At 36.1% G+C, this 24,931-nt stretch overlaps 1 long non-coding RNA gene across 1 annotated transcript in view; it reads left to right on the top strand.

Moving 5' to 3' along the window:
• The first annotated feature begins 217 nt into the window (after positions 1-217).
• Positions 218-24,931, top strand: part of LOC137840614 (uncharacterized) — a 63,333-nt gene continuing 38,619 nt past the window's right edge. Inside the window, exon 1 of the long non-coding RNA XR_011087382.1 lies at positions 218-23,764. This is a non-coding gene — a long non-coding RNA (uncharacterized lncRNA). The remainder of the gene's footprint in view (positions 23,765-24,931) is intronic.

Consider the following 24,931-nt stretch of genomic DNA (forward strand, 5'->3'; position numbering starts at 1 on the left):
GCTTCAGGAGGTTCACTTTTGGGGTTAAAATGTTGAAACGGGTTCAATCGGAAGAAAAATGCAAAAGTTAGCGACTAATGTAGCTATTTAGGGCAGTTAATGTTGAAATAAGTTCACTTCCGGGTTGATTTGGGTCACTTCCGGTCTATTTGGGTCACTTCCGGTTTGAGTAGAGGCACTTCCGGTCTAGCTGAGGTCACTTCCGGTTTATTTGGGGTCACTTCCGGTTTAGAAAGGTCACTTCCGGTTTAAAAAGGTCACTTCTGGTTTGATTTGGGGTCACTTCCGGTTTACCTAAGGTCACTTCCTGTTTACCTAAGGTCACTTCCGGTTCGATTTGGGGCACTTCCGGTTCATTCTAGGGTCATTGGGAGCACTTCAGGGTCAATCCAAGATGGCCGCCACACTGGAAGTGGGGGTCAAGGGTTGAATTGTGTAAGCATAGTGGAAGTGGGGGTGAAGGGGGTGAATATGGTAAGGATGAGGTGACCAAAGTGAATAAAGTTGGAATGGGTTGAATCGGTTGAAAAATGTAGAAATTAGAGTAGAAAAACCAAATTTTGTAGAATTTGGTTGAATTTCAAAATTGAAAATTTGGAAATTTTGGTAAGTGGGAAGGTGTGGAATAGGTAGGCAAAAGATGAACAGTTGAAAGTTGGAATGGGTTGAATCGGTTGAAAAACGTAGAAGTTAGAGTAGAAAAACGAAATTTTGGAGAATTTGGTTGAATTCCAAATTTTGAATTTTTTGTAAGTGGGAAGTTGTGAAATAGGTAAGCAAAAGATGAAAAGTTGAAAGTTGGAATGGATTGAATCGGTTTCACAATGTAAAGATTAGAGAAGAAAAAATGTTTGAGAATTTGGTTGAATTTCAAATTTTGAATTTTTGGTAAGTGGGAAGTTGTGGAATAGGTAGGCAAAAGATGAAGAGTTGAAAGTTGGAACGGGTTGAATCGGTTGAACAATGTAGAAATTAGAGTAGAAAAACGAAATTTTGGAGATTTTGGTTGAATTTCAAATTTGGAATTTTTGGTAAGTCGGAAGTTGTGGAATAGGTAGGCAAAAGATGAAGAGTTGAAAGTTGGAATGGGTTGAATCGGTTGAACAATGTAGAAATTAGAGTAGAAAAACAAAATGTTGGAGAATTTGGTTGAATTTCAAATATGGAATTTTTGGTAAGTGGGAAGTTGTGGAATAGATAGGCAAAAGATGAACAGTTGAAAGTTGGAATGAGTTGAATCGGTTAAACAATGTAGAAATTAGAGTAGAAAAACGAAATTTAGAAAGATTTGGTTGAATTTCAAATTTGGAAATTTTGGTAAACAGGAAGTTGTGGAATAGGTAGGCAAAACATGAACAGTTGAAAGTTGGAATCAGTTGAATCGGTTGAAAAATGTAGAAATTAGAGTAGAAAAACAAAATTTTTGAGAATTTGGTTGAATTCCAAATTTGAAAATTTGGAATTTTTCATAAGTTGGAAGTTGTGGAATAGTTAGAAAAAGATGAACAGTTGAAAGTTGGAATGGGTTGAATCGGTTGAAAAACGTAAAAGTTAGAGTGGAAAAACGAAATTTTGGAGAATTTGGTTGAATTTCAAATTTGGAATTTTTGGTAAGTGGGAAGTTGTGGAATAGGTAGGCAAAAGATGAACAGTTGAAAGTTGGAATGAGTTGAATCGGTTGAAAAATGTAGAAAAAAGTGGAATGATGTAAATGTGAAATGTCGAATCTGCCATTAAGAATGAATGGGGAAAAATTTGTCGTAAGTTCGCGAATTTTGCGAAATCGGAAAATTTTCGGAACGAGAAAAATGGAAGCGCTCATCTCGTGAATATTTGGAACACGTCAAAAGTGGAACGGAGTGAATCGGATGAATTATGTGGAAGAAGAAGCGGGACAAAAAAGTGTGGAGAATAAAATATAATAATAATAATAACTAGAAAATGCAATTTCTGGAGAAATTGCGTGTGAAGGCGAAGACTTTGAATCACTTCTTGGCGAATGCTGGCGAATTATGCTGAAACGAGTTGAATTACTTGAGAAATGTAGAAAATAGAGGTGAAAAACGGAATTTTGGAGAATTTGGTGGAATTTCAGAATTTTGGAGAATTTGGTTGAGTTTAAAATCTTAAAATGTGGAATTTATGGCAAGTGGAAATTTGGGGAATAGGTAGGAAAAAGATGAAGAGTTGAAAGTTGGAATGAGTTGAATCGGTTGAACAATGTGAAAATTAGAGTAGAAAAACACATTTTAGGAGAATTTGGTTGAATTTCAAATTTCAAAATTTGGAATTTTTTGTAAGGGGAAGTTGTGGAATAGGTAAGCAAAAGATGAAGAGTTGAAAGTTGGAATGGGTTGAATCGGTAGAGAAATGTAGAAATGAGAGTAGAAAAACGAAATTTTGGAGAATTTGGTTGAATTTCAAATTTGGGATTTTTGGTAAGTGGGAAGTTGTGTAATACGTAGGCAAAAGATGAAGAGTTGAAAGTTGGAATGGGTTGAATCGGTTGAAAAATCTACAAATTAGAGTCGAAAAACGAAATCTTGCAGAATTTGGTTGAATTTCAAATTTGGAATTTTTGGTAAGTGGGAAGTTGTGGAATAGGTAGGCAAAAGATGAAGAGTTGAAAGTTGGAATGGGTTGAATCGGTTGAACAATGTAGAAATTACAGTAGAAAAACGAAATTTTGGAGATTTTGGTTGAATTTCAAATTTGGAATTTTTGGTAAGTCGGAAGTTGTGGAATAGGTAGGCCAAAGATGAAGAGTTGAAAGTTGGAATGGGTTGAATCGGTTGAACAATGTAGAAATTAGAGTAGAAAAACAAAATGTTGGAGAATTTGGTTGAATTTCAAATATGGAATTTTTGGTAAGTGGGAAGTTGTGGAATAGGTAGGCAAAAGATGAAGAGTTGAAAGTTGGAATGGGTTGAATCGGTTGAACAATGTAGAAATTAGATTAGAAAAACGAAATTTTGGAGAATTTGGTTGAATTTCAAATTTGGAATTTTTGGTAAACGGGAAGTTGTGGAATAGGTAGGCAAAACATGAACAGTTGAAAGTTGGAATGAGTTGAATCGGTTAAAAAATGTAGAAATTAGAGTAGAAAAACAAAATTTTTGAGAATTTGGTTGAATTCCAAATTTGGAATTTTTGGTAAGTCGGAAGTTGTGGAATAGGTAGGCAAAAGTTGAAGAGTTGAAAGTTGGAATGGGTTGAATCGGTTGAACAATGTAGAAATTAGATTAGAAAAACGAAATTTTGGAGAATTTGGTTGAATTTCAAATTTGGAATTTTTGGTAAACGGGAAGTTGTGGAATAGGTAGGCAAAACATGAACAGTTGAAAGTTGGAATGGGTTGAATCGGTTGAACAATGTAGAAATTAGATTAGAAAAACGAAATTTTGGAGAATTTGGTTGAATTTCAAATTTTGAATTTTTGGTAAACGGGAAGTTGTGGAATAGGTAGGCAAAACATGAACAGTTGAAAGTTGGAATGAGTTGAATCGGTTAAAAAATGTAGAAATTAGAGTAGAAAAACACAATTTTTGAGAATTTGGTTGAAATCCAAATTTGGAATTTTTGGTAAGTCGGAAGTTGTGGAATAGGTAGGCAAAAGTTGAAGAGTTGAAAGTTGGAATGGGTTGAATCGGTTGAACAATGTAGAAATTAGAGTAGAAAAACAAAATGTTGGAGAATTTGATTGAATTTCAAATATGGAATTTTTGGTAAGTGGGAAGTTGTGGAATAGGTAGGCAAAAGATGAAGAGTTGAAAGTTGGAATGGGTTGAATCGGTTGAACAATGTAGAAATTAGATTAGAAAAACGAAATTTTGGAGAATTTGGTTGAATTTCAAATTTGGAATTTTTGGTAAACGGGAAGTTGTGGAATAGGTAGGCAAAACATGAACAGTTGAAAGTTGGAATGAGTTGAATCGGTTAAAAATTGTAGAAATTAGAGTAGAAAAACAAAATGTTGGAGAATTTGGTTGAATTTCAAATATGGAATTTTTGGTAAGTGGGAAGTTGTGGAATAGGTAGGCAAAACATGAACAGTTGAAAGTTGGAATGAGTTGAATCGGTTTAAAAATGTAGAAATTAGAGTAGAAAAACAAAATTTTTGAGAATTTGGTTGAATTCCAAATTTGAAAATTTGGAATTTTTCATAAGTTGGAAGTTGTGGAATAGTTAGAAAAAGATGAACAGTTGAAAGTTGGAATGGGTTGAATCGGTTGAAAAACGTAAAAGTTAGAGTGGAAAAACGAAATTTTGGAGAATTTGGTTGAATTTAAAATTTGGAATTTTTGGTAAGTGGGAAGTTGTGGAATAGGTAGGCAAAAGATGAACAGTTGAAAGTTGGAATGAGTTGAATCGGTTGAACAATGTAGAAAAAAGTGGAATGATGTAAATGTGAAATGTCGAATCTGCCATTAAGAATGAATGGGGAAAAATTTGTCGTAAGTTCGCGAATTTTGCGAAATCGGAAAATTTTCGGAACGAGAAAAATGGAAGCGCTCATCTCGTGAATATTTGGAACACGTCAAAAGTGGAACGGAGTGAATCGGATGAATTATGTGGAAGAAGAAGCGGGACAAAAAAGTGTGGAGAATAAAATATAATAATAATAATAACTAGAAAATGCAATTTCTGGAGAAATTGCGTGTGAAGGCGAAGACTTTGAATCACTTCTTGGGGAATGATGGCGAATGATGTTGAAATGAGTTGAATTTCTTGAGAAATGTGGAAAATAGAAGTGTAATACTAAATTTTGGAGAATTTGGTTGAATTTCAAATTTGAAGTTTGGAATTTGTGGTAAGTGGGAGGTTGTGGAATAGGTAGGCAAAAGATGAACAGTTGAATGTTGGAACGGGTTGAATCGGTTAAAAAATGAGAGTGAGAGCAAATGTTGAATCTCCATAGACAATGAATGGGAATTAAAAGAAAAAGCAATTGCGCCAAAATATTTTGAAATTTGGAACAAAACGAAAATAAATAGCTTCAGGAGGTTCACTTTTGGAGTTAAAATGTTGAAATGGGTTCAATCGGACAAAAAAATGCAAAAGTTAGCGACTAATGTAGCTATTTAGGGCAGTTAATGTTGAAATAAGGTCACTTCCGGGGTGATTAGGGTCACTTCCGGTCTATTTGGGTCACTTCCGGTTTGAGTAGAGGCACTTCCGGTCTAGCCGAGGTCACTTCCGGTTTATTTGGGGTCACTTCCGGTTTAAAAAAGTCACTTCCGGTTTAAAAAGGTCACTTCCGGTTTGATTTGGGATCACTTCCGGTTTACCTAAGGTCACTTCCTGTTTACCTAAGGTCACTTGCGGTTTGATATGGGGCACTTCCGGTACATTCTGGGTTCATTGGGGGCACTTCCGGGTCAATCCAAGATGGCCGCCACACTGGAAGTGTGGGTGAAGGAGGTGAATATGGTAAGCATAAGATAAACAAAGTGAATAAAGTTGGAATGGGTTGAATCGGTTGAAAAATGTGGAAAAAAGAGTAGAAAAACGAAATTGTAGAGAATTTTTGGTAAGTGGAAAGTTGTGGAATAGGCAGGCAAAGGATGAACAGTTGAATGTTGGAACGGGTTGAATCGGTTAAAAAATGTAGAAGTGAGAGCAAATGTTGAATCCCCATAGAGAATGAATGGGAATTAAAAGAAAAAGCAATTGCGCCGAAATATTTTGAAATTTGGAACAAAACGTAAAAAAACAGCTTCAGGAGGTTCACTTTTGGGGTTAAAATGTTGAAACGGGTTCAATCGGACAAAAAAAGCAACTGTTAGCGCCTAATGTAGCTATTTAGGGCAGTTAATGTTGAAATAAGTTCACTTCCGGGTTGATTTGGGTCACTTCCGGTCTATTTGGGTCACTTCCGGTTTGAATAGAGGCACTTCCGGTCTAGCTGAGGTCACTTCCGGTTTATTTGGGGTCACTTCCGGTTTAAAAAGGTCACTTCCGGTTTAAAAAGGTCACTTCCGGTTTGATTTGGGGTCACTTCCGGTTTACCTAAGGTCACTTCCTGTTTACCTAAGGTCACTTCCGGTTCGATTTGGGGCACTTCCGGTTCATTCTAGGGTCATTGGGAGCACTTCAGGGTCAATCCAAGATGGCCGCCACACTGGAAGTGGGGGTCAAGGGTTGAATTGTGTAAGCATAGTGGAAGTGGGGGTGAAGGGGGTGAATATGGTAAGGATGAGGTGACCAAAGTGAATAAAGTTGGAATGGGTTGAATCGGTTGAAAAATGTAGAAATTAGAGTAGAAAAACCACATTTTGTAGAATTTGGTTGAATTCCAAAATTGAAAATTTGGAAATTTTGGTAAGTGGGAAGGTGTGGAATAGGTAGGCAAAAGATGAACAGTTGAAAGTTGGAATGGGTTGAATCGGTTGAAAAACGTAGAAGTTAGAGTAGAAAAACGAAATTTTGGAGAATTTGGTTGAATTTCAAATTTGAAATTTTGGAATTTTTGGTAGGTGAGAAGTTGTGGAATAGGCAGGCAAAAGATGAACAGTTGAAAATTGGAATGGGTTGAATCGGTTGAAAAATGTAGAAACTAGAGGTGAAAAACGAAATTTCGTGAAATTTTGTCGGAATTTTTAACGTGAAAACGTGAAATTTTTGAATTTGGGAATTTTGGGAATGTCGAGAATCATTCCGAATGTGGATTGAATGTGCTGAATGAGGTGAATTTAAACGGGGAATGACGTAAATGTGAAATGTAGAATCTGCCATTGAGAATGAATGGGGAAAAATTTGTCGTAAGTTCGCGAATTTTGCGAAATCGGAAAATTTTCGGAACGAGAAAAATGGAAGCGCTCATCTCGTGAATATTTGGAATACGTCAAAAGTGGAACGGAGTGAATCGGATGAATTATGTGGAAGAAGAAGCGGGACAAAAAAGTGTGGAGAATAAAATAGAATAATAATAATAATAATAATAATAATAATAGAGAATGGTGTAGAATAACATATGTGTGAAGGCCATCGCCTTCACACAATAATAGAGAATGGTGTAGAATAACATATGTGTGAAGGCCATCGCCTTCACACAATAATAGAGAATGGTGTAGAATAACATATGTGTGAAGGCCATCGCCTTCACACAACTAGAAAATGCAATTTCTGAAGAAATTGCGTGTGAAGGCGAAGACTTTGAATCACTTCTTGGCGAATGCTGGCGAATTATGCTGAAACGAGTTGAATTACTTGAGAAATGTAGAAAATAGAGGTGAAAAACGGAATTTTGGAGAATTTGGTGGAATTTCAGAATTTTGGAGAATTTGGTTGAGTTTAAAATCTTAAAATGTGGAATTTATGGCAAGTGGAAATTTGGGGAATAGGTAGGAAAAAGATGAAGAGTTGAAAGTTGGAATGAGTTGAATCGGTTGAACAATGTGAAAATTAGAGTAGAAAAACACATTTTTGGAGAATTTGGTTGAATTTCAAAATTTGGAATTTTTTGTAAGGGGAAGTTGTGGAATAGGTAAGCAAAAGATGAAGAGTTGAAAGTTGGAATGGGTTGAATCGGTAGAGAAATGTAGAAATGAGAGTAGAAAAACGAAATTTTGGAGAATTTGGTTGAATTTCAAATTTGGGATTTTTGGTAAGTGGGAAGTTGTGTAATACGTAGGCAAAAGATGAAGAGTTGAAAGTTGGAATGGGTTGAATCGGTTGAAAAATGTACAAATTAGAGTCGAAAAACGAAATTTTGCAGAATTTGGTTGAATTTCAAATTTGGAATTTTTGGTAAGTGGGAAGTTGTGAAATAGGTAAGCAAAAGATGAAAAGTTGAAAGTTGGAATGGATTGAATCGGTTGCACAATGTAAAGATTAGAGTAGAAAAACAAAATGTTTGAGAATTTGGTTGAATTTCAAATTTTTAATTTTTAATTTTTGGTAAGTGGGAAATTGTGGAATAGGTAGGCAAAAGATGAAGAGTTGAAAGTTGGAATGGGTTGAATCGGTTGAACAATGTAGAAATTACAGTAGAAAAACGAAATTTTGGAGATTTTGGTTGAATTTCAAATTTGGAATTTTTGGTAAGTCGGAAGTTGTGGAATAGGTAGGCCAAAGATGAAGAGTTGAAAGTTGGAATGGGTTGAATCGGTTGAACAATGTAGAAATTAGAGTAGAAAAAAAAAATGTTGGAGAATTTGGTTGAATTTCAAATATGGAATTTTTGGTAAGTGGGAAGTTGTGGAATAGGTAGGCAAAAGATGAAGAGTTGAAAGTTGGAATGGGTTGAATCGGTTGAACAATGTAGAAATTAGATTAGAAAAACGAAATTTTGGAGAATTTGGTTGAATTTCAAATTTGGAATTTTTGGTAAACGGGAAGTTGTGGAATAGGTAGGCAAAACATGAACAGTTGAAAGTTGGAATGAGTTGAATCGGTTAAAAAATGTAGAAATTAGAGTAGAAAAACAAAATTTTTGAGAATTTGGTTGAATTCCAAATTTGGAATTTTTGGTAAGTCGGAAGTTGTGGAATAGGTAGGCAAAAGATGAAGAGTTGAAAGTTGGAATGGGTTGAATCGGTTGAACAATGTAGAAATTAGAGTAGAAAAACAAAATGTTGGAGAATTTGGTTGAATTTCAAATATGGAATTTTTGGTAAGTGGGAAGTTGTGGAATATGTAGGCAAAAGATGAAGAGTTGAAAGTTGGAATGGGTTGAATCGGTTGAACAATGTAGAAATTAGATTAGAAAAACGAAATTTTGGAGAATTTGGTTGAATTTCAAATTTGGAATTTTTGGTAAACGGGAAGTTGTGGAATAGGTAGGCAAAACATGAACAGTTGAAAGTTGGAATGAGTTGAATCGGTTAAAAAATGTAGAAATTAGAGTAGAAAAACAAAATGTTGGAGAATTTGGTTGAATTTCAAATATGGAATTTTTGGTAAGTGGGAAGTTGTGGAATAGGTAGGCAAAACATGAACAGTTGAAAGTTGGAATGAGTTGAATCGGTTGAAAAATGTAGAAATTAGAGTAGAAAAACAAAATTTTTGAGAATTTGGTTGAATTCCAAATTTGAAAATTTGGAATTTTTCATAAGTTGGAAGTTGTGGAATAGTTAGAAAAAGATGAATAGTTGAAAGTTGGAATGGGTCGAATCGGTTGAAAAACGTAAAAGTTAGAGTGGAAAAACGAAATTTTGGAGAATTTGGTTGAATTTCAAATTTGGAATTTTTGGTAAGTGGGAAGTTGTGGAATAGGTAGGCAAAAGATGAACAGTTGAAAGTTGGAATGAGTTGAATCGGTTGAACAATGTAGAAAAAAGTGGAATGATGTAAATGTGAAATGTCGAATCTGCCACTAAGAATGAATGGGGAAAAATTTGTCGTAAGTTCGCGAATTTTGCGAAATCGGAAAATTTTCGGAACGAGTAAAATGGAAGCGCTCATCTCGTGAATATTTGGAACACGTCAAAAGTGGAACGGAGTGAATCGGATGAACTATGTGGAAGAAGAAGCGGGACAAAAAAGTGTGGAGAATAAAATAGAAGAATAATAATAACTAGAAAATGCAATTTCTGGAGAAATTGCGTGTGAAGGCGAAGACTTTGAATCACTTCTTGGGGAATCCTGGCGAATTATGCTGAAACGAGTTGAATTACTTGAGAAATGTAGAAAATAGAGGTGAAAAACGGAATTTTGGAGAATTTGGTGGAATTTCAGAATTTTGGAGAATTTGTTTGTTTAAAATCTTAAAATGTAGAATTTATGGCAAGTGGAAATTTAGGGAATAGGTAGGAAAAAGATGAAGAGTTGAAAGTTGGAATGGGTTGAATCGGTTGAACAATGTGAAAATTAGAGTAGAAAAACACATTTTTGGAGAATTTGGTTGAATTTCAAATTTCAAAATTTGGAATTTTTTGTAAGGGGAAGTTGTGGAATAGGTAAGCAAAAGATGAAGAGTTGAAAGTTGGAATGGGTTGAATCGGTAGAGAAATGTAGAAATGAGAGTAGAAAAACGAAATTTTGGAGAATTTGGCTGAATTTCAAATTTGGGATTTTTGGTAAGTGGGAAGTTGTGTAATACGTAGGCAAAAGATGAAGAGTTGAAAGTTGGAATGGGTTGAATCGGTTGAAAAATGTACAAATTAGAGTCGAAAAACGACATTTTGCAGAATTTGGTTGAATTTCAAATTTGGAATTTTTGGTAAGTGGGAAGTTGTGAAATAGGTAAGCAAAAGATGAAAAGTTGAAAGTTGGAATGGATTGAATCGGTTGCACAATGTAAAGATTAGAGTAGAAAAACAAAATGTTTGAGAATTTGGTTGAATTTCAAATTTTTAATTTTTGGTAAGTGGGAAGTTGTGGAATAGGTAGGCAAAAGATGAAGAGTTGAAAGTTGGAATGGGTTGAATCGGTTGAACAATGTAGAAATTACAGTAGAAAAACAAAATTTTTGAGAATTTGGTTGAATTTCAAATTTGGAATTTTTGGTAAGTCGGAAGTTGTGGAATAGGTAGGCAAAAGATGAAAAGTTGAAAGTTAGAATGGGTTGAATCGGTTGAACAATGTAGAAATTAGAGTAGAAAAACAAAATGTTGGAGAATTTGGTTGAATTTCAAATATGGAATTTTTGGTAAGTGGGAAGTTGTGGAATAGGTAGGCAAAAGATGAAGAGTTGAAAGTTGGAATGGGTTGAATCGGTTGAACAATGTAGAAATTAGATTAGAAAAACGAAATTTTGGAGAATTTGGTTGAATTTCAAATTTGGAATTTTTGGTAAACGGGAGGTTGTGGAATAGGTAGGCAAAACATGAACAGTTGAAAGTTGGAATGAGATGAATCGGTTAAAAAATGTAGAAATTAGAGTAGAAAAACAAAATTTTTGAGAATTTGGTTGAATTCCAAATTTGGAATTTTTGGTAAGTGGGAAGTTGTGAAATAGGTAAGCAAAAGATGAAAAGTTGAAAGTTGGAATGGATTGAATCGGTTGCACAATGTAAAGATTAGAGAAGAAAAACAAAATGTTTGAGAATTTGGTTGAATTTCAAATTTTGAATTTTTGGTAAGTGGGAAGTTGTGGAATAGGTAGGCAAAAGATGAAGAGTTGAAAGTTGGAACGGGTTGAATCGGTTGAACAATGTAGAAATTAGAGTAGAAAAACGAAATTTTGGAGATTTTGGTTGAATTTCAAATTAGGAATTTTTGGTAAGTCGGAAGTTGTGGAATAGGTAGGCAAAAGATGAAGAGTTGAAAGTTGGAATGGGTTGAATCGGTTGAACAATGTAGAAATTAGAGTAGAAAAACAAAATGTTGGAGAATTTGGTTGAATTTCAAATATGGAATTTTTGGTAAGTGGGAAGTTGTGGAATAGATAGGCAAAAGATGAACAGTTGAAAGTTGGAATGAGTTGAATCGGTTGAACAATGTAGAAATTAGAGTAGAAAAACGAAATTTAGAAAGATTTGGTTGAATTTCAAATTTGGAATTTTTGGTAAACGGGAAGTTGTGGAATAGGTAGGCAAAACATGAACAGTTGAAAGTTGGAATGAGTTGAATCGGTTGAAAAATGTAGAAATTAGAGTAGAAAAACAAGATTTTTGAGAATTTGGTTGAATTCCAAATTTGAAAATTTGGAATTTTTCATAAGTTGGAAGTTGTGGAATAGTTAGAAAAAGATGAACAGTTGAAAGTTGGAATGGGTTGAATCGGTTGAAAAATGTAAAAGTTAGAGTGGAAAAACGAAATTTTGGAGAATTTGGTTGAATTTCAAATTTGGAATTTTTGGTAAGTGGGAAGTTGTGGAATAGGTAGGCAAAAGATGAACAGTTGAAAGTTGGAATGAGTTGAATCGGTTGAAGAATGTAGAAAAAAGTGGAATGATGTAAATGTGAAATGTCGAATCTGCCATTAAGAATGAATGGGGAAAAATTTGTCGTAAGTTCGCGAATTTTGCGAAATCGGAAAATTTTCGGAACGAGAAAAATGGAAGCGCTCATCTCGTGAATATTTGGAACACGTCAAAAGTGGAACGGAGTGAATCGGATGAACTATGTGGAAGAAGAAGCGGGACAAAAAAGTGTGGAGAATAAAATATAATAATAATAATAATAATAATAATAATAGAGAATGGTGTAGAATAACATATGTGTGAAGGCCATCGCCTTCACACAATAACTAGAAAATGCAATTTCTGGAGAAATTGCGTGTGAAGGCGAAGACTTTGAATCACTTCTTGGGGAATGATGGCGAATGATGTTGAAATGAGTTGAATTTCTTGAGAAATGTGGAAAATAGAAGTGTAATACTAAATTTTGGAGAATTTGGTTGAATTTCAAATTTGAAGTTTGGAATTTGTGGTAAGTGGGAGGTTGTGGAATAGGTAGGCAAAAGATGAACAGTTGAATGTTGGAACGGGTTGAATCGGTTAAAAAATGTAGACGTGAGAGCAAATGTTGAATCTCCATAGAGAATGAATGGGAATTAAAAGAAAAAGCAATTGCGCCAAAATATTTTGAAATTTGGAACAAAACGAAAATAAATAGCTTCAGGAGGTTCACTTTTGGAGTTAAAATGTTGAAATGGGTTCAATCGGACAAAAAATGCAAAAGTTAGCGACTAATGTAGCTATTTAGGGCAGTTAATGTTGAAATAAGGTCACTTCCGGGGTGATTTGGGTCACTTCCGGTCTATTTGGGTCACTTCCGGTTTGAGTAGAGGCACTTCCGGTCTAGCCGAGGTCACTTCCGGTTTATTTGGGGTCACTTCCGGTTTAAAAAGGTCACTTCCGGTTCAAAAAGGTCACTTCCGGTTTGATTTGGGGTCACTTCCGGTTTACCTAAGGTTACTTCCTGTTTACCTAAGGTCACTTGCGGTTTGATATGGGGCACTTCCGGTATATTCTGGGTTCATTGGGGGCACTTCCGGGTCAATCCAAGATGGCCGCCACACTGGAAGTGTGGGTGAAGGAGGTGAATATGGTAAGCATAAGGTAAACAAAGTGAATAAAGTTGGAATGGGTTGAATCGGTTGAAAAATGTGGAAAAAAGAGTAGAAAAACGAAATTGTAGAGAATATTTGGTAAGTGGAAAGTTGTGGAATAGGCAGGCAAAGGATGAACAGTTGAATGTTGGAACGGGTTGAATCGGTTAAAAAATGTAGAAGTGAGAGCAAATGTTGAATCCCCATAGAGAATGAATGGGAATTAAAATAAAAAGCAATGGCGCCAAAATATTTTGAAATTTGGAACAAAACGTAAAAAAACAGCTTCAGGAGGTTCACTTTTGGGGTTAAAATGTTGAAACGGGTTCAATCGGACAAAAAAAGCAAATGTTAGCGCCTAATGTAGCTATTTAGGGCAGTTAATGTTGAAATAAGTTCACTTCCGGGTTGATTTGGGTCACTTCCGGTCTATTTGGGTCACTTCCGGTTTGATTAGAGGCACTTCCGGTCTAGCTGAGGTCACTTCCGGTTTATTTGGGGTCACTTCCGGTTTAAAAAGGGCACTTCCGGTTTAAAAAGGTCACTTCCGGTTTGATTCGGGGTCACTTCCGGTTTACCTAAGGTCACTTCCTGTTTACCTAAGGTCACTTCCGGTTCGATTTGGGGCACTTCCGGTTCATTCTAGGGTCATTGGGAGCACTTCAGGGTTAATCCAAGATGGCCGCCACACTGGAAGTGGGGGTCAAGGGTTGAATTGTGCAAGCATAGTGGAAGTGGGGGTGAAGGGGGTGAATATGGTAAGGATGAGGTGACCAAAGTGAATAAAGTTGGAATGGGTTGAATCGGTTGAAAAATGTAGAAATTAGAGTAGAAAAACCAAATTTTGTAGAATTTGGTTGAATTCCAAAATTGAAAATTTGGAAATTTTGGTAAGTGGGAAGGTGTGGAATAGGTAGGCAAAAGATGAACAGTTGAAAGTTGGAATGGGTTGAATCGGTTGAAAAACGTAGAAGTTAGAGTAGAAAAACGAAATTTTGGAGAATTTGGTTGAATTTCAAATTTGAAATTTTGGAATTTTTGGTAGGTGAGAAGTTGTGGAATAGGCAGGCAAAAGATGAACAGTTGAAAATTGGAATGGGTTGAATCGGTTGAAAAATGTAGAAACTAGAGGTGAAAAACGAAATTTCGTGAAATTTTGTCGGAATTTTTAACGTGAAAACGTGAAATTTTTGAATTTGGGAATTTTGGGAATGTCGAGAATCATTCCGAATGTGGATTGAATGTGCTGAATGAGGTGAATTTAAACGGGGAATGACGTAAATGTGAAATGTAGAATCTGCCATTGAGAATGAATGGGGAAAAATTTGTCGTAAATTCGCGAATTTTGCGAAATCGGAAAATTTTCGGAACGAGAAAAATGGAAGCGCTCATCTCGTGAATATTTGGAATACGTGAAAAGTGGAACGGAGTGAATCGGATGAATTATGTGGAAGAAGAAGCGGGACAAAAAAGTGTGGAGAATAAAATAGAAGAATAATAATAACTAGAAAATGCAATTTCTGGAGAAATTGCGTGTGAAGGCGAAGACTTTGAATCACTTCTTGGGGAATGATGCCGAATGATGTTGAAATGAGTTGAATTTCTTGAGAAATGTGGAAAATAGAAGTGTAATACTAAATTTTTGAGAATATGGTTGAATTTCAAATTTGATTTTTGGAATTTTTGGTAAGTGGAAAGTTGTGGAATAGGCAGGCAAAGGATGAACAGTTGAATGTTGGAACGGGTTGAATCGGTTAAAAAATGTAGAAGTGAGAGCAAATGTTGAATCCCCATAGAGAATGAATGGGAATTAAAAGAAAAAGCAATTGCGCCAAAATATTTTGAAATTTGGAACAAAACGTAAAAAAACAGCTTCAGGAGGTTCACTTTTGGGGTTAAAATGTTGAAACGGGTTCAATCGGACAAAAAATGCAAAAGTTAGCGCCTAATGTAGCTATTTATGACAGTTAATGTTGAAATAATTTCACTTCCGGGTTGATTTGGGTCACTTCCGGTCTATTTGGGTCACTTCCGGTCTGATTAGAGGCACTTCCGGTCCAGCTGAGGTCACTTCCGGTTTATTTGGGGTCACTTCCGGTTTAAAAAGGTCACTTCCGGTTTAAAAAGGTCACTTCCGGTTTGATTTGGGGTCACTTACGGTTTACCTAAGGTCACTTCCTGTTTACCTAAGGTCACTTCCGGTTCGATTCGGGGCACTTCCGGTTCATTCTAGGGTCATTGGGAGCACTTCAGGGTCAATCCAAGATGGCCGCCACACTGGGAGTGGGGGTCAAGGGTTGAATTGTGTAAGCATAGTGGAAGTGGGGGTGAAGGGGGTGAATATGGTAAGGATGAGGTGACCAAAGTGAATAAAGTTGGAATGGGTTGAATCGGTTGAAAAATGTAGAAATTAGAGTAGAAAAACCAAATTTTGTAGAATTTGGTTGAATTTCAAAATTGAAAATTTGGAAATTTTGGTAAGTGGGAAGGTGTGGAATAGGTAGGCAAAAGATGAACAGTTGAAAGTTGGAATGGGTTGAATCGGTTGAAAAACGTAGAAGTTAGAGTAGAAAAACGAAATTTTGGAGAATTTGGTTGAATTTCAAATTTGAAATTTTGGAATTTTTGGTAGGTGAGAAGTTGTGGAATAGGCAGGCAAAAGATGAACAGTTGAAAATTGGAATGGGTTGAATCGGTTGAAAAATGTAGAAACTAGAGGTGAAAAACGAAATTTCGTGAAATTTTGTCGGAATTTTTAACGTGAAAACGTGAAATTTTTGAATTTGGGAATTTTGGGAATGTCGAGAATCATTCCGAATGTGGTTTGAATGTGCTGAATGAGGTGAATTTAAAAGGGGAATGACGTAAATGTGAAATGTCGAATCTGCCATTGAGAATGAATGGGGAAAAATTTGTCGTAAATTCGCGAATTTTGCGAAATCGGAAAATTTTCGGAACGAGAAAAATGGAAGCGCTCATCTCGTGAATATTTGGAATACGTCAAAAGTGGAACGGAGTGAATCGGATGAATTATGTGGAAGAAGAAGCGGGACAAAAAAGTGTGGAGAATAAAATATAATAATAATAATAACTAGAAAATGCAATTTCTGGAGAAATTGCGTGTGAAGGCGAAGACTTTGAATCACTTCTTGGGGAATGATGCCGAATGATGTTGAAATGAGTTGAATTTCTTGAGAAATGTGGAAAATAGAAGTGTAATACTAAATTTTTGAGAATATGGTTGAATTTCAAATTTGATTTTTGGAATTTTTGGTAAGTGGAAAGTTGTGGAATAGGCAGGCAAAGGATGAACAGTTGAATGTTGGAACGGGTTGAATCGGTTAAAAAATGTAGAAGTGAGAGCAAATGTTGAATCCCCATAGAGAATGAATGGGAATTAAAAGAAAAAGCAATTGCGCCAAAATATTTTGAAATTTGGAACAAAACGTAAAAAAACAGCTTCAGGAGGTTCACTTTTGGGGTTAAAATGTTGAAACGGGTTCAATCGGACAAAAAATGCAAAAGTTAGCGCCTAATGTAGCTATTTATGGCAGTTAATGTTGAAATAAGTTCACTTCCGGGTTGATTTGGGTCACTTCCGGTCCATTTGGGTCACTTCCGGTCTGATTAGAGGCACTTCCGGTCCAGCTGAGGTCACTTCCGGTTTATTTGGGGTCACTTCCGGTTTAAAAAGGTCACTTCCGGTTTAAAAAGGTCACTTCCGGTTTGATTTGGGGTCACTTCCGGTTTACCTGAGGTCACTTCCTGTTTACCTAAGGTCACTTCCGGTTTGATTTGGGCCACTTCCGGTTCATTCTAGGTTCATTGGGAGCACTTCAGGGTCAATCCAAGATGGCCGCCACACTGGAAGTGGGGGTCAAGGGTTGAATTTTGTAAGCATAGTGGAAGTGGGGGTGAAGGGGGTGAATATGGTAAGGATGAGGTGACCAAAGTGAATAAAGTTGGAATGGGTTGAATCGGTTGAAAAATGTAGAAATTAGAGTAGAAAAACCAAATTTTGTAGAATTTGGTTGTATTTCAAAATTGAAAATTTGGAAATTTTGGTAAGTGGGAAGGTGTGGAATAGGTAGGCAAAAGATGAACAGTTGAAAGTTGGAATGGGTTGAATCGGTTGAAAAATGTAGAAATTAGAGTAGAAAAACGAAATTACGAAAAATTTGGTTGAATTTCAAATTTGAAAATTTGGAATTTTTTTGTAAGTGGGAAGTTGTGGAATAGGTAGGCAAAAGATGAACAGTTGGAAGTTGGAACGGGTTGAATCGGTCGAAAAATGTAGAAATTAGAGGTGAAAAACGAAATTTCGTGAAATTTTGTCGGAATTTTTAACGTGAAAACGTGAAATTTTTGAATTTGGGAATTTTGGGAATGTCGAGAATCATTCCGAATGTGGTTTGAATGTGCTGAATGAGGTGAATTTAAAAGGGGAATGACGTAAATGTGAAATGTCGAATCTGCCATTGAGAATGAATGGGGAAAAATTTGTCGTAAATTCGCGAATTTTGCGAAATCGGAAAATTTTCGGAACGAGAAAAATGGAAGCGCTCATCTCGTGAATATTTGGAATACATCAAAAGTGGAACGGAGTGAATCGGATGAACTATGTGGAAGAAGAAGCGGGACAAAAAAGTGTGGAGAATAAAATAGAAGAATAATAATAATAACTAGAAAATGCAATTTCTGGAGAAATTGCGTGTGAAGGCGAAGACTTTGAATCACTTCTTGGGGAATGATGTTGAAATGAGTTGAATTTCTTGAGAAATGTGGAAAATAGAAGTGTAATACTAAATTTTGGAGAATGTGGTTGAATTTCAAATTTGAATTTTGGAATTTTTGGTAAGTAGGAGGTTGTGGAATAGGTAGGCAAAAGATGAACAGTTGAAAGTTGGAACGGGTTGAAACGGTTAAAAAATGTAGAAGTTAGAGCAAATCTTGAATCCCCATAGAGAATGACTGGGAATTAAAAGAAAAAGCAATTGCGCCAAAATATTTTGAAATTTGGAACAAAAGGACAAAAAACGGCTTAAGGAGGTTCCCTTTTCCCTTTAAAATGTTGAAACGGGTTTAATCGGACAAAAAATGCAAAAGTTAGCGACTAATGTAGCTATTTAGGGCAGTTAATGTTGAAATAAGGTCACTTCCGGGGTGATTTGGGTCACTTCCGGTCTATTTGGGTCACTTCCGGTTTGAGTAGAGGCACTTCCGGTCTAGCCGAGGTCACTTCCGGTTTATTTGGGGTCACTTCCGGTTTAAAAAGGTCACTTCCGGTTTGATTTGGGGTCACTTCCGGTTTACTTGAGGTCACTTCCGGTTCATTTGGGGTCACTTCCGGTTTGATTTGGGTCACTTCCGGTCTATTTGGGTCACTTCCGGTTTGACTAGAGGCACTTCCGGTCTAGCTGAGGTCACTTCCGGTTAATTTGGGGTCACTTCCGGTTTAAAAAGGTCACTTCCGGTTTAAAAAGGTCACTTCCGGTTTGATTTGGGGTCACTTCCGGTTTACCTGAGGTCACTTCCTGTTTACCTAAGGTCACTTCCGGTTCGATTTGGGGCACTTCCGGTTCATTCTAGGTTAATTGGGAGCACTTCAGGGTCAATCCAAGATGGCCGCCACACTGGAAGTGGGGGTCAAGGGTTGAATTTTGTAAGCATAGTGGAAGTGGGGGTGAAGGTGGTGAATATGGTAAGGATGAGGTGAGCAAAGTGAATAAAGTTGGAATGGGTTGAATCGGTTGAAAAATGTAGAAATTAGAGTAGAAAAACCAAATTTTGTAGAATTTGGTTGAATTTCAAAATTGAAAATTTGGAAATTTTGGTAAGTGGGAAGGTGTGGAATAGGTAGGCAAAAGATGAACAGTTGAAAGTTGGAATGGGTTGAATCGGTTGAAAAACGTAGAAGTTAGAGTAGAAAAACGAAATTGTGGAGAATTTGGTTGAATTTCAAATTTGAAATTTTGGAATTTTTGGTAGGTGAGAAGTTGTGGAATAGGCAGGCAAAAGATGAACAGTTGAAAGTTGGAATGGGTTGAATCGGTTGAAAAATGTAGAAGTTAGAGTAGAAAAACGAAATTACGAAGAATTTGGTTGAATTTCAAATTTGAAAATTTGGAATTTTTTTGTAAGTGGGAAGTTGTGGAATAGGTAGGCAAAAGATGAACAGTTGGAAGTTGGAACGGGTTGAATCGGTCGAAAAATGTAGAAATTAGAGGTGAAAAACGAAATTTCGTGAAATTTTGTCGGAATTTTTAACGAGAAAACGTGAAATTTTTGAATTTGGGAATTTTGGGAATGTCGAGAATCATTCCGAATGTGGTTTGAATGTGCTGAATGAGGTGAATTTAAAAGGGGAATGACGTAAATGTGAAATGTCGAATCTGCCATTGAGAATGAATGGGGAAAAATTTGTCGTAAATTCGCGAATTTTGCGAAATCGGAAAATTTTCGGAACGAGAAAAATGGAAGCGCCCATCTCGTGAATATTTGGAATACGTCAAAAGTGGAACGGAGTGAATCGGATGAATTATGTGGAAGAAGAAGCGGGACAAAAAAGTGGCGGGAATAAAATAGAAGAATAATAATAATAACTAGAAAATGCAATTTCTGGAGAAATTGCGTGTGAAGGCGAAGACTTTGAATCACTTCTTGGGGAATGATGCCGAATGATGTTGAAATGAGTTGAATTTCTTGAGAAATGTGGAAAATAGAAGTGTAATACTAAATTTTTGAGAATATGGTTGAATTTCAAATTTGATTTTTGGAATTTTTGGTAAGTGGAAAGTTGTGGAATAGGCAGGCAAAGGATGAACAGTTGAATGTTGGAACGGGTTGAATCGGTTAAAAAATGTAGAAGTGAGAGCAAATGTTGAATCCCCATAGAGAATGAATGGGAATTAAAAGAAAAAGCAATTGCGCCAAAATATTTTGAAATTTGGAACAAAACGTAAAAAAACAGCTTCAGGAGGTTCACTTTTGGGGTTAAAATGTTGAAACGGGTTCAATCGGACAAAAAATGCAAAAGTTAGCGCCTAATGTAGCTATTTATGGCAGTTAATGTTGAAATAAGTTCACTTCCGGGTTGATTTGGGTCACTTCCGGTCTATTTGGGTCACTTCCGGTTTGATTTGGGTCACTTCCGGTCCAGCTGAGGTCACTTCCGGTTTATTTGGGGTTACTTCCGGTTTAAAAAGGTCACTTCCGGTTTAAAAAGGTCACTTCCGGTTTGATTAGGGGTCACTTCCGGTTTACCTGAGGTCACTTCCTGTTTACCTAAGGTCACTTCCGGTTCGATTTGGGCCACTTCCGGTTCATTCTAGGTTCATTGGGAGCACTTCAGGGTCAATCCAAGATGGCCGCCACACTGGAAGTGGGGGTCAAGGGTTGAATTTTGTAAGCATAGTGGAAGTGGGGGTGAAGGGGGTGAATATGGTAAGGATGAGGTGACCAAAGTGAATAAAGTTGGAATGGGTTGAATCGGTTGAAAAATGTAGAAATTAGAGTAGAAAAACCAAATTTTGTAGAATTTGGTTGAATTTCAAAATTGAAAATTTGGAAATTTTGGTAAGTGGGAAGGTGTGGAATAGGTAGGCAAAAGATGAACAGTTGAAAGTTGGAATGGGTTGAATCGGTTGAAAAACGTAGAAGTTAGAGTAGAAAAACGAAATTTTGGAGAATTTGGTTGAATTTCAAATTTGAAATTTTGGAATTTTTGATAGGTGAGAAGTTGTGGAATAGGCAGGCAAAAGATGAACAGTTGAAAGTTGGAATGGGTTGAATCGGTCGAAAAATGTAGAAATTAGAGTAGAAAAACGAAATTACGAAGAATTTGGTTGAATTTCAAATTTGAAAATTTGGAATTTTTTTGTAAGTGGGAAGTTGTGGAATAGGTAGGCAAAAGATGAACAGTTGGAAGTTGGAACGGGTTGAATCGGTCGAAAAATGTAGAAATTAGAGGTGAAAAACGAAATTTCGTGAAATTTTGTCGGAATTTTTAACGTGAAAACGTGAAATTTTTGAATTTGAGAATTTTGGGAATGTCGAGAATCATTCCGAATGTGGTTTGAATGTGCTGAATGAGGTGAATTTAAAAGGGGAATGACGTAAATGTGAAATGTCGAATCTGCCATTGAGAATGAATGGGGAAAAATTTGTCGTAAATTCGCGAATTTTGCGAAATCGGAAAATTTTCGGAACGAGAAAAATGGAAGCCCTCATCTCGTGAATATTTGGAATACGTCAAAAGAGGAACGGAGTGAATCGGATGAATTATGTGGAAGAAGAAGCGGGACAAAAAAGTGGCGGGAATAAAATAGAAGAATAATAATAATAACTAGAAAATGCAATTTCTGGAGAAATTGCGTGTGAAGGCGAAGACTTTGAATCACTTCTTGGGGAATGATGCCGAATGATGTTGAAATGAGTTGAATTTCTTGAGAAATGTGGAAAATAGAAGTGTAATACTAAATTTTTGAGAATATGGTTGAATTTCAAATTTGATTTTTGGAATTTTTGGTAAGTGGAAAGTTGTGGAATAGGCAGGCAAAGGATGAACAGTTGAATGTTGGAACGGGTTGAATCGGTTAAAAAATGTAGAAGTGAGAGCAAATGTTGAATCCCCATAGAGAATGAATGGGAATTAAAAGAAAAAGCAATTGCGCCAAAATATTTTGAAATTTGGAACAAAACGTAAAAAAACAGCTTCAGGAGGTTCACTTTTGGGGTTAAAATGTTGAAACGGGTTCAATCGGACAAAAAATGCAAAAGTTAGCGCCTAATGTAGCTATTTATGGCAGTTAATGTTGAAATAAGTTCACTTCCGGGTTGATTTGGGTCACTTCCGGTCCATTTGGGTCACTTCCGGTCTGATTAGAGGCACTTCCGGTCCAGCTGAGGTCACTTCCGGTTTATTTGGGGTCACTTCCGGTTTAAAAAGGTCACTTCCGGTTTAAAAAGGTCACTTCCGGTTTGATTTGGGGTCACTTCCGGTTTACCTGAGGTCACTTCCTGTTTACCTAAGGTCACTTCCGGTTTGATTTGGGCCACTTCCGGTTCATTCTAGGTTCATTGGGAGCACTTCAGGGTCAATCCAAGATGGCCGCCACACTGGAAGTGGGGGTCAAGGGTTGAATTTTGTAAGCATAGTGGAAGTGGGGGTGAAGGGGGTGAATATGGTAAGGATGAGGTGACCAAAGTGAATAAAGTTGGAATGGGTTGAATCGGTTGAAAAATGTAGAAATTAGAGTAGAAAAACCAAATTTTGTAGAATTTGGTTGTATTTCAAAATTGAAAATTTGGAAATTTTGGTAAGTGGGAAGGTGTGGAATAGGTAGGCAAAAGATGAACAGTTGAAAGTTGGAATGGGTTGAATCGGTTGAAAAATGTAGAAATTAGAGTAGAAAAACGAAATTACGAAAAAATTGGTTGAATTTCAAATTTGAAAATTTGGAATTTTTTTGTAAGTGGGAAGTTGTGGAATAGGTAGGCAAAAGATGAACAGTTGGAAGTTGGAACGGGTTGAATCGGTCGAAAAATGTAGAAATTAGAGGTGAAAAACGAAATTTCGTGAAATTTTGTCGGAATTTTTAACGTGAAAACGTGAAATTTTTGAATTTGGGAATTTTGGGAATGTCGAGAATCATTCCGAATGTGGTTTGAATGTGCTGAATGAGGTGAATTTAAAAGGGGAATGACGTAAATGTGAAATGTCGAATCTGCCATTGAGAATGAATGGGGAAAAATTTGTCGTAAATTCGCGAATTTTGCGAAATCGGAAAATTTTCGGAACGAGAAAAATGGAAGCGCTCATCTCGTGAATATTTGGAATACATCAAAAGTGGAACGGAGTGAATCGGATGAACTATGTGGAAGAAGAAGCGGGACAAAAAAGTGTGGAGAATAAAATAGAAGAATAATAATAATAATAATAATAGAGAATGGTGTAGAATAACATATGTGTGAAGGCCATCGCCTTCACACAATAATAGAGAATGGTGTAGAATAACATATGTGTGAAGGCCATCGCCTTCACACAATAATAATAATAATAATAGAGAATGGTGTAGAATAACATATGTGTGAAGGCCATCGCCTTCACACAATAATAATAGAGAATGGTGTAGAATAACATATGTGTGAAGGCCATCGCCTTCACACAATAATAATAATAATAGAGAATGGTGTAGAATAACATATGTGTGAAGGCCATCGCCTTCACACAATAACTAGAAAATGCAATTTCTGGAGAAATTGCGTGTGAAGGCGAAGACTTTGAATCACTTCTTGGGGAATGCTGGCGAATTATGCTGAAACGAGTTGAATTACTTGAGAAATGTAGAAAATAGAGGTGAAAAACGGAATTTTGGAGAATTTGGTGGAATTTCAGAATTTTGGAGAATTTGGTTGAGTTTAAAATCTTAAAATTTGGAATTTATGGCAAGTGGAAATTTGGGGAATAGGTAGGAAAAAGATGAAGAGTTGAAAGTTGGAATGAGTTGAATCGGTTGAACAATGTGAAAATTAGAGTAGAAAAACACATTTTTGGAGAATTTGGTTGAATTTCAAATTTCAAAATTTGGAATTTTTTGTAAGGGGAAGTTGTGGAATAGGGAAGCAAAAGATGAAGAGTTGAAAGTTGGAATGGGTTGAATCGGTAGAGAAATGTAGAAATGAGAGTAGAAAAACGAAATTTTGGAGAATTTGGTTGAATTTCAAATTTGGGATTTTTGGTAAGTGGGAAGTTGTGTAATACGTAGGCAAAAGATGAAGAGTTGAAAGTTGGAATGGGTTGAATCGGTTGAAAAATGTACAAATTAGAGTCAAAAAACGAAATTTTGCAGAATTTGGTTGAATTTCAAATTTGGAATTTTTGGTAAGTGGGAAGTTGTGAAATAGGTAAGCAAAAGATGAAAAGTTGAAAGTTGGAATGGATTGAATCGGTTGCACAATGTAAAGATTAGAGTAGAAAAACAAAATGTTTGAGAATTTGGTTGAATTTCAAATTTTTAATTTTTGGTAAGTGGGAAGTTGTGGAATAGGTAGGCAAAAGATGAAGAGTTGAAAGTTGGAATGGGTTGAATCGGTTGAACAATGTAGAAATTACAGTAGAAAAACGAAATTTTGGAGATTTTGGTTGAATTTCAAATTTGGAATTTTTGGTAAGTCGGAAGTTGTGGAATAGGTAGGCAAAAGGTGAAGAGTTGAAAGTTGGAATGGGTTGAATCGGTTGAACAATGTAGAAATTAGAGTAGAAAAACAAAATGTTGGAGAATTTGGTTGAATTTCAAATATGGAATTTTTGGTAAGTGGGAAGTTGTGGAATAGGTAGGCAAAAGATGAAGAGTTGAAAGTTGGAATGGGTTGAATCGGTTGAACAATGTAGAAATTAGATTAGAAAAACGAAATTTTGGAGAATTTGGTTGAATTTCAAATTTTTGGTAAACGGGAAGTTGTGGAATAGGTAGGCAAAACATGAACAGTTGAAAGTTGGAATGACTTGAATCGGTTAAAAAATGGAGAAATTAGAGTAGAAAAACAAAATTTTTGAGAATTTGGTTGAATTCCAAATTTGGAATTTTTGGTAAGTCGGAAGTTGTGGAATAGGTAGGCAAAAGATGAAGAGTTGAAAGTTGGAATGGGTTGAATCGGTTGAACAATGTAGAAATTAGAGTAGAAAAACAAACTGTTGGAGAATTTGGTTGAATTTCAAATATGGAATTTTTGGTAAGTGGGAAGTTGTGGAATAGGTAGGCAAAAGATGAAGAGTTGAAAGTTGGAATGGGTTGAATCGGTTGAACAATGTAGAAATTAGATTAGAAAAACGACATTTTGGAGAATTTGGTTGAATTTCAAATTTGGAATTTTTGGTAAACGGGAAGTTGTGGAATAGGTAGGCAAAACATGAACAGTTGAAAGTTGGAATGAGTTGAATCGGTTAAAAAATGTAGAAATTAGAGTAGAAAAACAAAATTTTTGATAATTTGGT

This window comes from Syngnathus scovelli, chromosome 9, assembly GCF_024217435.2.
Source record: "Syngnathus scovelli strain Florida chromosome 9, RoL_Ssco_1.2, whole genome shotgun sequence".
Lineage (NCBI taxonomy): Eukaryota > Metazoa > Chordata > Actinopteri > Syngnathiformes > Syngnathidae > Syngnathus > Syngnathus scovelli.